Source organism: Felis catus, chromosome A2 (genome assembly GCF_018350175.1).
Source record: "Felis catus isolate Fca126 chromosome A2, F.catus_Fca126_mat1.0, whole genome shotgun sequence".
NCBI lineage: Eukaryota > Metazoa > Chordata > Mammalia > Carnivora > Felidae > Felis > Felis catus.
Genome location: NC_058369.1, coordinates 30,837,828 through 30,852,569, shown reverse-complemented (window position 1 = coordinate 30,852,569; position 14,742 = coordinate 30,837,828). Strand labels below are relative to the sequence as shown.

General features: G+C 38.2%; 1 long non-coding RNA gene across 3 annotated transcripts in view; it reads left to right on the top strand.

Annotated features, from left to right (window-relative positions):
• The window catches only part of LOC111559431, an 81,803-nt gene that overhangs the window by 4,529 nt on the left and 62,532 nt on the right, over positions 1-14,742 (top strand). For all 3 annotated transcript variants that reach the window (XR_006593833.1, XR_006593832.1, XR_006593834.1), the window contains exons 2-3: positions 5,699-5,805; positions 14,182-14,277. This is a non-coding gene — a long non-coding RNA (uncharacterized LOC111559431). The remainder of the gene's footprint in view (positions 1-5,698; positions 5,806-14,181; positions 14,278-14,742) is intronic.

Below are 14,742 nucleotides of genomic sequence, written 5' to 3'. Positions count from 1 at the left end.
CTTCATCACAAAATAAGATTTCATAGGCGTCTATGGAATTACTAGCATTCAAATAAGATCATTCTTTTTTTATGAAATGTTTACTTATTTATTTTGACAGAGAACGCGTGTGCATGTGCACACACTCATTGGGGTAGGAACAGAGAGAGAGAGAGAGAGAGAGAGAGAGAGAGAGAGAGAGAGAAAGAAAGAAAGAGAATCCCAAGCAGGCTCCATGCTTAGCATAGAGTCCCATCAGACTCCATGTCAGGATCATGATACCATGACCTGAGTTGAAATCAAGAGTCAGATGCTTAAGTGACAGCCACCCAGGTGCCCCAGGATCATTCTTAATTAATAATCATAACTGACAGGGGCACCTGGGTGGCTCAGTTGGTTAAGCATCCAACTCTTGGTTTCACTTCAGGTCATGATCTCCCGGTTCGTGGGTTCGAGCCCCGCGTCAGGCACTGTGCTGATGTTATGGAGCCTGCTTGGGATTGTCTCCTTCTCTCTCTGCCCTTCCCCTGCTTGTGCATGCTCTCTCTCTCTCTCTCTCTCTCTCTCTCAAAAATAAATAAACATTAAAAAAATAATCATAACTGATGCAAAAATTCAAATGTCAAGACCGATGTGGACTCACATCACAAAATGCTTTCACTATTTCTATTTGCATCTTTGTTTTTTTTTTTTTAATTTTTTTTTAACGTTTTATTTATTTTTGAGACAGAGAGAGACAGAGCATGAACAGGGCAGGGGCAGAGAGAGAGCGAGACACAGAATCGGAAGCAGGCTCCAGGCTCTGAGCCATCAGCCCAGAGCCCGACGCAGGGCCCGAACTCACGAACCGCGAGATCGTGACCTGAGCTGAAGTCAGACGCTCAACCGACTGAGCCACCCAGGCGCCCCTGCCTCTTTGTTTTAAACAAAAGATGTCTGTGTAAATATGGCCTGGCTTGAACACATGCAAATTTAGAAGACCAAAATGCATGTCCAAAGATTCACCATTGACCTCAGGGAATACGAATTGTAACAGTAATCATAATAATGACTCTCAGTATTAAGTAGATGTTGGATAGAATGCTAAGTGCCCCTATTGGCATAACTCAGTATCCTCATCAACCTCATAAGTCTTTATCACTTTCTTGCCTTGTGTAGACAAGAAAATACAGGCTCAGAGAAATGAAAAATCTCAGCTAAGCTTTTATAGACAGTAAACAGCAGAGTCATGATTTTTCTCCTACCCTTGTAACTTTCTAAGAAAAAAGATACTATGCAGTTTCCATTGCAAATTTGAAAATGTCACAAGCTTTAGGCAAAAATATTTTTCTTGCTGAAACATAAACGAAATGTCTCTGAAGAAATAAAGATGGGTACCATTGTTGACTCCATGTACAACTTCTACCACTGTTTTTCCATGAACCTAATTAGAAGAAACTCCTCCCCTTCTCAAAGGCTCAATCATTCTAATTATTTTTATCTTTCATCATTAACTGCATTTTCCAAAATGCTCATCCTTCTTGCCATTCTTCTTGGATCACTCCCATGTTTTCACAGACTCATAGATCACACCCGCTTTGCGTTAATCTCATGTCACCCACTGCAAGTTTTGAATGACATAAATAAAGCCCAAAGAATGGATGCATCTTGTCTAAAGTGTTACTGCCTGAAAAAAGGGTCTAGCATAAGAGAGGATTACTCAAATTCTGGAAACAGATTGACTGTGCTCCTCATATCCTGGCTCTACCACTCCCTTGTTATGTGACCTTGAGCAAGACTCTTAAACTCTTTTCATTTAGCTTCCTTATAGCAAAATGGAGATTAACTGGACATCCAATTGCTTTGTAAGGAGGGATATGTGAGTTTTCACAAGTAAAGGACCCAGAATAATACCTGGCATTAGAGAATCTAGTACAGAAAGCTGCTAAAAAGCCAAGACATAAGACCTACCACAATGGTAGGGAGACAGCCTATGACATTGGCATCCCAAGTGACTGTCATACACCACGACTTATAAACACTTAAAAATCACTTATTTTCTTCTATCTCCTTTTTTTCTTTTCAAAATTCTCATTTCTTTTTCCTTCAACTGTTTCTTGTCTTTTCCTTTCTCCTTAAACTCCAAGCTTGTCATTTAATCTTGGGAATTTTCTTCGGGGGTTGATAAGAACATTGGTAACATTCTTTTTGGGAGGCTTCCCAATATACATACACTTTCCAAGAACATACAATTCAATGTGAAAGTGTTTTTTTATTTCTTTGATGTTTACAAGTAGAGCTTTGACAGGGATTGTTAGGATGTTCTTAAAAATAGTTTTACTTGGGAATATTTGCAATCTCCAATAATTTTATCCTTGTTTTAGGGAACAGTTACATACATATACTTATAAAACCCTTACAGATGATAAAGATAGGAAAGATCAGATGAATTCTTTCCTATCTTTAATAAAAGTCTGTAATCCAAATTAGACACTACATGCTTGTCATTTTAGTAAATTCTCCAGATGGTCTATAGACCTCATGCCTCAGTATGACAAAATGGCTTTTGTATCTACTCTAAATGAGTCCAAAGAAAACCCCATCCTATTCAACAATTATAACACATTTACTTATTCCTTACCAATATGAACCTTTAAGTCGAAAACAAACTCAGATTAATTCAAACACAAGACATTGGAAAATTGACCCTTTTGTCACTTCATGGTTGTATTCTCTGCTGGCCAAGGTCCTTTCACACAGCTTGACAAGTGTGTGTGAGGGCACTGCTGGACCACTCACACAGACAAACACAAATCCAATACCTAAAATTAGATCTTTACTAAATTACACTGCACTGCACTTTTACACCTGCTTGGCAGATAATACCCAGAAGAAAGGTATAATTACATAGGTTCTTTGGCAGAAATAGAAGACAGGTTAAAACCCAAAAAGTCACTAAAAGAGAAGGAAGGAAGGAAACACGAGAAACAGAGTGGGAAGGGAGAGAAAGAAGACAGAAAATGAAAGAATCCTTCCCCCAAATCATGGTCAGCAGATATCGACAGCTTTCTTAGAAGTGACTTCTAATGAGGATGTACTATGTGCCAGTCACTGTGATAAGCTTCTTATACCACTACAAATTAGTTAGTATTATCCAGAGTTTGCAAATAATGGAACTGAGTCATGGATAAGTTGAAGACTTGCCCAAGTTCATACAGCTAAATGGAAGTGAAGCCAATAATTCTTTTTTTTTTTAATGTTTATTTTAGAGAGAGAGAGAGCATGTGCACATGAGCAGGGGAGGTGCAGAGAGAGAGGGAGACAGGAAATCTGAAGCAGGCTCTGCACTGGCAGCAGAGATCCTGATGCGGGACTTGAACCCGTGAACTGCAAGATCATGACTTAAGCCGAAGTCGGATGCTCAACCTACTGAGCCACTCAGGTGGCCCTGAACCCAATAACTCTTGAGAGCTTGAACTAATTTTATACCTTCTAATTATCTAAAATATAAAATATACATCAATTATCCACATTCTCTTCTTTTTTTTTAATTGTGGAAAGAACACGTGTGGATATCCAGGTTTCACAACATCATTTGCTGAAGAAACTGTCCTATCCCCATTGGGTATTCTTGATAATCTTGTCAAAGATCAGTTAAACATACATGCTTGGGTTTATTTCTGAGCTCTCTACTATGTTCCATTGATCTACATCTGTCTATATGTCAGTGCAAACTATTTTGATTATTGTAACTTTATATTTTGAAATCAGGAGGTGTGATGCCTTCAGCTTTGTGCTTTCTCAAGATTATTTTGGCTCTTCAAGGTCTCTATGGTTCCATATGAATTTTAGGATTGTTTTTACTATTTCTGTGAAAAATTCTATTGGGATTTTTTAAAGTTTATTGTTTTGAGAGAGAGAGAGAGAGAGAGAACATGAGTGGGGAAGGGTCAGAGAGAGGGGGAGAGAGAGAGAGAATCCGAAGCAGGCTCTGCACTGTCAGCATGGAGCCCAACGCAGGGCTTGAACCCACAAACTGTGAGATCAATGACCTGGAGCTGAAACCACTTGTAGCCACGAGTCAGGCTACTGAGCCACCCAGGCACCCTGCCATTGAGATTTTGATAGGCATTGCATTGATTGGAGATTGCCTTGGGCACTACGGATATTGTTAACATTACTAAATATTCCAGTACACAAATACACATTTCTTTCCATTCATTTATGTCTTCTTTAACTTCTTTCAGTGTTTTGTAATTTTCAATGTAAAAGTCTTTTACCTGCTTAAGTTTATTCCCAAGTATTCCACACTCTCAATCCTCGTATGTCCTACTAGTTTTCATCTCGCTACTAGTAATTTTTGCAATGTCATTTATCATTGAGGAGAGCACTTTTCCCATTTATTTTCAAGATTTCTAAAGGTTTTATTTTAAAGGATTCCTTATTTTACCTTAGTGTTATAGGTTAAGTACAAATGAGGTGATAGGAGCATGTTTGATTAAAAAAATTAATCAAGCCATGAAGAGGCATGGGGGAAACTTAAATGCCTATTAAACATTGGAAGTCAATCGGAAAAGGCAGCACAGTATATGATTCTGGCTATATGACCTACCAGAAAAGGCAAAACTATGGGGACAGTAAAAATGACATTGTTTGCCAGAGATTGTGGTGGAGTAAGCGATGAATAAGTGACACAGAGAGGGTTTTTCAAGCAGTGAAAATACTCCGTTTGATATCATGTGATGGATACATGTCACTTTACATTTGTCCAAACCTATGTTATATATAGTGCCAAGGATGAGTGTAATGTAAACTGTGGACTTTGGGTGATTACAGTGTGTCAGTGTAATGTCATCAATTGTAAAAATTCTACCATTCAGGTAGTGGCAGATGATAATAAAGGAAGCTATGCTTGTGTTGGGGTAGAGAGTATATAGGAAATCTCTGTCCCTTCTGTGCAATTTTGCTGTAACCTAAAACCTCCCTGAAGAGAAAATAGTCTTAATTAAAAAAAAAAAAAAAGATAGATCTAGCAACCATAGGTTAACATCCTGAAGTTAAAAAAAAAAAAAAGTCCATCATTACTTAGTGCTTTTATTTTACTAGCCAGGGACCCATCATACTCAATGATAGAATAACAAATAACACAATTTTCTACAACTCTTCGAGTAGTGAAATGAATATGGGATTACTTTTTCCTTAGCATGATCTATAAATTAAGCAAGAGAAATGTAATTCTCTCTGCATGGCTTTATTTCTATATGAAGATTAATTAAAGGTAATGGGTTTTTTTGGTTTTATGTATATTTTGTGTGCATTTGTGTTCATGAGAGCTTATGAAGAGAAAATATAAGCACATTAACACTCTGATATCCTTTCTTCTCTTTATGTTACACATATTTATAAAAGTAGTACACATAAAACTTCAAATAATCTAGAACTACCTAAGGTAAGATTTTTTTTTTTCCCACCTCCTACTTCCATTGCTTACAGGAATATACAATTTTCTATATAGAAGTATATATGTGAATATATGTATATGCATATATATATGAATATATTTTAAAAATATAATGTATATGTTATATCTATTTCAAATGACACATATATGCTATCATTAATAAAAGTGAGTTAATACCATGTATATTATTACACAACCTACTTTTTTCACTTTAAATTTTAACAGGGTTTTTTCCTTGTCTCCACATACCAATCTAAGTCCTTTTTTTCTTGTGGCCAGGTGGGATCCATATGTGATGACAAGAGCTGTAGCGGCCACCTTGGAGTCAAGGATGAAGGTCATATCTGGAGGATGATAGCATCATCTGATCTTTGATCTGTTACAAGGTAGTACTTTGTTCATGCCACTATGTTTTGGAGTTTGTTAGGTTGCCTTAGACTGTACCCTAATAAAATGTCCCTCATTGCTCAGTTCCAGTGGCATCTATTCTGGGAAGCCTAGATTTCCACTTCCTTCAGTCATAAACCAATCAGAACTGGCCACTCTTATCCCAGTGCTCTTTTCACTTTGAAAATGTTTCTTTCAGCTTATAATTCTCTGGTTTTATTCTACTTCTTGTAATGTAATGTCTGATGTTAACAAAGAAGCCTATCTAATATTCCAGACTAAGTTAGGTGCCTTTGTCCTGTGCTATCTTAATACCCTCTACTTCTGTATAACAATTATGATCCAATTTACCTTGTCACTGTTTACCTGCCCACTATATTATGTAAGCTCCACATGGCAGAATCTTGGCTGCCTCCTGTATCTCCAACTTCGACAGGAAATGTGGCACATCATAGGCTCACAGAAAATGCTTATTGGATAAATAAATGGTCTCCTTAAAGGTAGGAAATATAGATCAATCATATTTGTAGCCCATTCATTGCTAAGCCTGGTGTCTGGCACCCCTTTGGTGGCCCGTAAAGGTAGAATGCAACAAACTAGGTTTGAATGGGATGTTATTGGAAAAGATAGGATGGGCTTAAAACATCAGTTCCGCGAAGGGCCGCGGGTAGGTATTTTTGGTGAACAGGATCTTCAAAAGTCTTGCAAAAAGTCTTACAAAAGACTTTCCTGCCAGTGTTTCCATCAATAAATACATTAACATTTCTTTATTTCTGAGAAATAATCACTGGAAGTAACAATAAAAGAAAGAACCAGACAGGAATGGCTGTTACATAAATTCTAAGATGAGTCTTCTGTACCTTAAAAGCAGTTGTGTGACTTTTCATTTCAACTCAAAACCTCACACCCACCTTTCCATGGTCAAGCATTTGTGAGCAAATTCATCATTAGTTAATTTCTTTAGGTATGGGGAAAGAGGTTCTACTTACACAAATGGGTTAGAATGGGATCATGAGTAACTTGTTATATCACCTGCAGGAAATTACTTCCCATCTGACACCAATATACTATTGTACTTTGATCACAAACTCCACATGTCCCTCAGGCTCTTTGCTTCTTACACACACACACACACACACACACACACACACACACACACACACATGTTAATGATTACTGATTGTTTTCTCCACATTCACATGTGTAAGATCTTGTTTTCTTCACATTCACCACGTGGGTAATATGTTGTGAGCTCAGTGAATATGGAGATGAAACCCCTGTTTGGGGTTCTTGTCTCCTCCCGGACATTAGCCTCTCTCATATTCAATTCTGCGTCAGCTCTCTTGCTGGACAAGAGAGAACTCCAAACTCATAGTCTGCAACACATAAGCAAATCATATCCTAGATTATTAAGAAAACGGAATTTATGCTTATATTTGGGGAAATAGATAAATGGGATACTTAAATATGTAAATGGTTTATTTACATTTTTTACATTTTACATTTTACATTTATTATCATTAAAATTATTTGAGGGGCGCCTGGGTGGCGCAGTCGGTTAAGTGTCCGACTTCAGACAGGTCACGATCTCGCGGTCTGTGAGTTCAAACCCCGTGTCAGGCTCTGGGCTGATGGCTCAGAGCCTGGAGCCTGCTTCCGATTCTGTGTCTCCCTCTCTCTCTGCCCCTCGCCCGTTCATGCTCTGTCTCTCTCTGTCCCAAAAATAAATAAAAACGTTGAAAAAAAAATTAAAAAAAAAATTTAAAAAAAAATAAAAAAAATAAAAAAAAATTATTTGAAAAATACCTTCACAAATATGTTGTATATTAAAATTATATAGAAATTGAGAGAAATATCTAGGGTTGATATGCTAAGTGAAATAAGTCACACAAAGACAAATACCACATGATTTCATTTATATGTGGAATCTAAAGAAATCTAGCAAACTAAAAAACCCAGACTTTTAAATACAGAGAACAAACTGGTGGTTGTCAGAGGGGTGGGGGTAGGGGATGGGCAAAATAGGTAAAGGGGCTTAAGAGGTACAGACTGCCAGCTATAGAATAAATAAGTCACAAAAATGAAAAGTACAGCATAGGGAATATAGTCAATAATATTGTAATAACTGTATGGTGGCAGATGGTGAAAACATTTAAAAAAAAAAGAAATTTCTAGGTTGACACAGTGAAGAAACTTCAAAAAATAACATATTTGGGACATTTACTTTGAATCCTCAACAGTTCTATTCAACTCCCCCATATGAAAACAGGTTGATATTAAGTTCTCTAAATTTTCCATATTTTCCACAAATATTTGTATATAAACAGAAGTGATCACCAACACATGTGTTGTATGTATCCAGAATAGATTGACTGATGTGATCAGTACTCTGCAACATGAAATGGAAATTTCCTTAATATCACCCAGTCCTCTCCTTTTGCTGTCTGCATGTCATGTAGTCCTTGACCAGTATCTTCCTCTTTCAGAAGGCTCTGTGGGAGCTCTCAGCCCTCACTTATGACTTGGCATATAGAATCATGAATTAAATTCTATGCTCATTTTATTTGCTTATTTATATGAAGATTGATTATTCCACAGTGTCAAATAATGAACATTCAAGTGATGGGAAATCTGAATTTGTGAAACCATTTGTGGAGGTATTGACTGTTTCGGATTATTTCCACTGAAATGGATGATACTGAACAAATTGCCTTATTTTTTTGTCTCCCATGATTGCCCCAGGCCCCTGAAAGAAACCTCAGACATGATTTTGAATTGCTCTCTCAACAAAAAGTTATAGGTTATTTACAATTTTCTTGATTCTGAAATTTGTAATTTCCAGTCTCATTTAATAATCAAAGTAGCAAAACTGAGTAAAAGTTAAATCTTTCCCTAAGCCCAAACCAACATGGCGGAGGATGCTGTGGATTGCTTCCCTCGCTCTTTCCTTGCTCCTCCTCTCTCCCTTGCTAACAGGTTTCTGGCAGAAATGAAGAGGGGTCAGTGTCAGTGAGTAGGAAGGCTCCTAGTTGACTGAGACTGTTGTAAATTGGCTTCGTTCCCTCTCAGCCTGGAAGACTTTCTCTTTTTCAGAAGGACACTCCCAATCCCTACTATCAGGGACCACTCACCTGGCTGTCATTGACCTAAGGTGTGTGCTCCTGCCTCCACTGGTAACATATTCCCTTTGCAGCTTCTTAAGAAACTGGCAGCCCCAGGAGGCTAAAAGGATCCATTACATGTAATGTAACATGTAATGTACATGTAACTGATCCATTACATGTGGCTTACGGGTGGTCCACAGAAAAAAAACTTGTGAATCCTTTTCCCCAATAAACTTTGAGAGAGCAGCTCACCCAGAGTTTCCATCTTTGACTTTAACATCTCTACCATTAGTTAACCCAGTATATTTCTCAGCAAGCAGCCAGACACCAGCACACTTTCTCCAACTGCTGGGTACACACATTGAGCTCCACGTTCATGTCTGTAGGTTTTCAGTGAGCTCAGTGCAGGTCTGTAGTTTCATGCATCAGCTCTTAAAGCATCCCAGGAGAACCCAGGGCCATAGTATAACTTTCGTGGGCCCTAAGCGACTTGCCTTCCTGGCTCTTTCTTTTCAAAAACATACTAAAACTTGTATTTTATAACTGCATTGGCGTAAAGATGAATATAATCCAGACTGGATCATATAAATTTTTTCTTCTGATTTTTAAAGGATACTGAAACATTTTTATGAGCCTCTTCATGCTTCCTAGGCATTGTGCCCCTGGCCTGAGTGGAGAAGCCAGCCCTGAGTAAACCTGCAAAGATTTAACCAATATATTGAACAAGTGAGACTCAGGAGGATGTTGTAACATAATTTTATTTTTTTATTTCCTCCTACTAACAATTTATTGAGCACCTATCACGTACTAGGCACTGTGTTAATAAACACAACAGGCACCTGTTGTTTTCAGCATTTGAATGTTGTCGGATAGGTGATATAAAGGTAGTGAAAAAAATAACAGGGCAATAGTGCTAAAAAAAAAAAAGAAAGAAAGAAAAGAAAGAAAAAGAAAAAGAAACCACAGATGCTTGGACACATTTATGTAATAGATTCTACTCTGGTCTGGGCCAAGCCCCACCTGGGGGAACATGGGCATGTACCTGACTCGGTAAGATATAGATGTGTTTCCTTTTGCATTAATAATGAGTATGGCAAGGGGTGCCTGGGTGGCTCAGTCAACTGAGCATCCGGCATCGGCTCAGGTCATGATCTCACAGTTCATGAGTTCAAGCCCCACGTCAGGCTCTGTGCTGACAGCTCAGAGCCTGGAGCCTGCTTCGGATTCTGTGTCTCCCTCTCTCTGCCCCTTTCCCGCTCATGCTCTGTCTCTCAGAAAATGAATAAATGTTAAAAAAAATGAGTATGGCGAAGTCTGTGTCCACTTGGATGGGGAGCTCTGGTTTGGGTCTCTGCAGCATCTGTGAACTTTAGCCAGGTATGCTAGAGTCCATGTTTCTAGACTCAGTTTCTTCATTAGTAAAAAAAGAAAGAAAAAAAAAAGAAAGAAAGAAAGACTAGAAGAGAAAAGAAAAGAAAAGTTTAGGGGCACCTGGGTGTCTCAGTTGGTTGAGTGTCCAACTCTTAATTTTAGCTCAGGTCATGATCCCAGGGTCGTGGGATCAAACCTTGCGTCCAGCTCCATGCCAAGCCTAGAGCCTGCGTAAGATTCTCTCTCTCTCTCTTTCTCTCTCTCTCTGTCTCTTTCTGTCCCTCTCTCTCTCTCTCTCCCTTCCTGCCTCCTTCTCTCTCTCTTTCTCTGCCCCTCACCCATGTGTGCGTATGGTCTCTTTCTCAAAATAAAATAAAATAATTTTTTAAAAATTTTAAGAGAAGTTGTCTCTAATGTCCCTGCTGCTCCATAACAATTAAGGAAGTGAGGTAAAATATATTTTTAAGTATTGATAAATCTGATTTAAGGCCATTAAGTGGACATGCACTCTGACTAAATATTATTTCTTGGAGCAAAAGAAACATCTCATTTATTCAGGAACTGTCTGTTGAATGTCTACTCCACACAAATGTACTAGGGAGTGGGGTTACAAGAGTGAATGCATCAGGCAGGTTCCCAGCCCACGTGGAATGTAGAAGTTCGGTGATCAAATACCTTGTCCTCTTCTCTACTTGCTGGTATACTGAATATCATGGACACAGAAGTATTTATCACTGGCTAGAAAATAATCATAGTTCTTATGCCGATTCTTCAGATTAAAAAGGAAAGGAAATTTTGTTTTGTTTTAAACAGCACAAATTTCAGTTGAAGAGTGTCATTGGAAACCAAACTGCCGCTGTATACTTAAGAATGCATTTGAATTATATCTATGAGTTTGAATAGCTCCTGTGTCTTCCTTGGAGGAAGATACCTGTTTGGTCAATAAGCCAGTAATGTGCCCTCCACTGAATTTTAAATATTTCTATATTTTCTGTTAGAGAGGAAGGGCTTTTCTTCCAGGGCAGAACTGGGTTTTGTGTTAAATGGCTAAGTACCACTTACATTTACATTACAAAAAATACTAGACTCTATTTAGCATTCAGTTCTGAGACACAATAAAAAAATACGCATACTCCTGCTATGTGCTGATAGGAGTTGTTTTGGCTTTTAATAAAATTACTTTTTACTTAGAGCACTTCCTCTTAAAAGCTCAAAGATTCACTGCATGCTTAATGGGCATGTGCAACTTTATCTGGAATAATTTTTTCAAAAAGACCTCAAGTCCGGAGAGACTTTCTAATGTATTATTATTTTGCTTAAATTCAAGCATCATGTTGATCACATATCTTCTAATCGTTCCATATTTGTTGCACAGATTACTGAGTTCCTTCACCTTTTAATCTGCCCACCATCAGATAAAATCTCTATTCATATTTTTCTCATTTTATGGAACCCCTGTGTCTTTTGCCCTCAATCAGCTATTCCAGGCTCTAAATTATGCAGGATGTGGAGTGGTTTTTTTTGTTTTTAAGTTTATTTATGAACAAGAGACAGTGTGTGCTTGTGCATGAGGAGGGAAGGGGCAGAGAGAGAGGGAGAGAGAGAATCCCAAACAGGCTCTGTGCTGTCAGTGCAGAGCCCAGTGTGGGGCTTGACACGGGCTCGATGTGGGGTGTGATCCCACCAACTGTGAGATCATGACCTGAGCCGAAATCCAGAGTGGGAGGCTCAACTGACTGAGCCACCAAGGCACCCCTGAGGGATGTGGAGTTTTATATGTGCTATTCGCAAGTAGAGACAGAACAGCAGAATCGCTGTGGTTTGTCTTTGAAGACCAAAAGATAACATGTAAAAGCTATGTGACTTTGGGCAAATTACTTAATCTCTCTTTGTTTTAGTTGTCTGTAAGATTAGGACATATTAATAGAAAATACACCTCATGTGGTTGTTTGAAGATGTGGCAGTTTTGAAACACGACCCCCAAATTCTTTGACACTTTCCTCATCAAAGTGTGAAGCTGATGTTCCCTCCTATTTAATTTAGCTTTAGGGCTACCTTGTCAATGGGATACATTGTGTCACGTTCTGGACTCTTAAGAAACAGAAGCTTCTGCTTCTCTCTTGTTCTACTAACCAACCCAGCTGCCCAGTCAGGTGAGAAGTCCTAGAAGCTCATGGCCAAACTCGCCTGGAGAGGAGTGATCATGAAATATGGGGGACATAGTTCAGCCCATAACACCTAGGTTGCTTCTACATATCCTACAATGCAAAGGACAATCTCCTCCTTGCTAGACATACACACAATAGAGGAGTACCTGGCCCAAAATTTGAACAAGGGCAAGACTCTGGTGTAGAGCCCTGGGTTAGCACAAAACAGGGGCTCAATAAATTTTTACTGAATAATGAATGTGTGGCTAAAAATACATAACTGAAACAAAGTTTGATAAAATGGTGCTTCCCTGACTACATATCATAAACTCTGATATTTTCTTTTCTATATTCTTAATATTGGTTGCACCCACTAAATTGGTTTTTAAAATCCTGTAGTTCCATATTTAAAAAGTTATGATATATAGAATGCTACCACCATGAGTCATTAGACTGATTTTTAACAGAGAGGCTAAAATTCATTCATCAAAATTATTATTTTAAAGTAGCCTGGTAGGAAGGCAGTACAGTTGTTCAAATGATGCTGCAGACTTTCAAGAGTTTCAGGGCACCTGGGTGGCTCAGTTGGTTGCGTCCGACTTTCAATTTCAGCTCAGGTCATGAAACTCATGGTTTGTGAGATTGAGCCCCAGTGACAGTGTGGAGCCTGCTTGGGACACACTCTCTCTCTCTCTCTCTCTCTCTCTCTCTCTCTCTCTCTCTGCCCCGCCCCAACTCATGTGTGCACTTGAGTGCACTCTCTCAAAATAAATAAATAAACATTTAAAAAAGAGTTTATTTGGGGGAATAGACCTTCTTTCCTTCAGAGTTTGTGGAACAATCATGTTATTTTATAGTACCCCACTTGTTTTTTAATTGTAAATTTATTATCTCAGTTGAACAACTGTCTTACCATACTTGACTCTAAATGGCCTTTAGCTGCTATTAAAATTAAAATCCACCCTCAAATGGTGATTACTTGGCACCTGTTACAACAATCAAAATAATATGCTATCCGTTCTAACAGCAATTCAAAACAATGGCTTACAAAACAGTTTTCGTGGCTTAGAATAACTGCAGGATGACTTTGAAGGTAGCCATTCTTTTCTGCATATTTAAGTTCTGGTGATATGTTCAGTGTCTATTACCTACATGTATGACCATAGGCTAGGGCATATGAAAATGTATGACTTTGCCCAGTTCTTCAAATCATATGTCCTTGTTCTGATTATCAACACATTTTAAGAAAAACTTTTTGTAGTTTTGTGGTGAGAAAAATTGCGTGTTGACTTTTACAGAAACGATGGAGAAAGAGTTGTTTTCCTTAAAGGCACATTGCAACACCCTTTGTCACTGAAAAAAGAAAACCAAATGAGTTCTCTTTGACAGCTTTATGCCACACTCAAAAGATATTTAAGACCCATATTTTCATCCTTTATTCTGAAATTATTGAAATAAATGCTACATAAATGGAATTCTAATTCAATGTAATGGGTCACAAAACATGGTATAAAGATGAAAAGGATATTTTATTATGCATTATAAATATGTTTTATAACAGTAATATATGCTCTTGGTTTAAAAGAAATCTTTAGAAAATGGTATAAAATGAAAAGTCTCAGTGTCTAGAGGAAATCAGTTACTCATTTCTTTCATATCCTTGAAACATTTAGCACATACAACATTTTTATGCAAATGAATGCGTACTTTCAAATTGTTTTTTCCCTCTTTTAATGTAAAATTTATCTTGCAGATCTCACATTGGAGCATATTTGCTTGCCTCATTGTTTTCCATACGTATTACTCCATGGTATGTGAAGTGAAAGACTGTCTCATTCCAATACCTAAGGTAAGGAAGACGTTCAATTATCTTTATTTCTCTTTAGCTCAACTTAATTTCATCTCAAGATTCAATTCCCATGGGTGGCCAAAAACGGAATCTCTGCTACTTCAGGGTTTTTCTGCATGGCATTTATCTGAGTTCCGTGAGACCTATGTAGAGCAGAAGTCCTAAGACATGAATGTGGCATCTAACAAGATGTTGTCTTGTTGTTGTCATTCTATGCTGGCAGATGCTAAGATGTCTACTGTTCCCCCTGGTCCTCAAGCACTGCTCCATGTAGATCTCTGTTGATCATCCCTGACTCCTACTCCAATTCCCTTAGATTCTTTGGATCTCCCTGATGTGTCTACGCCACTCTCAGACACACGGGATTACTGAACCATGCTGGCATTTGGGAGCCATTCCTTCCTATTCTGTTTTTTCAGCACTATGTCAGGATGCTGTCAAAATTGGTGGTCATGGGAGTTGGCG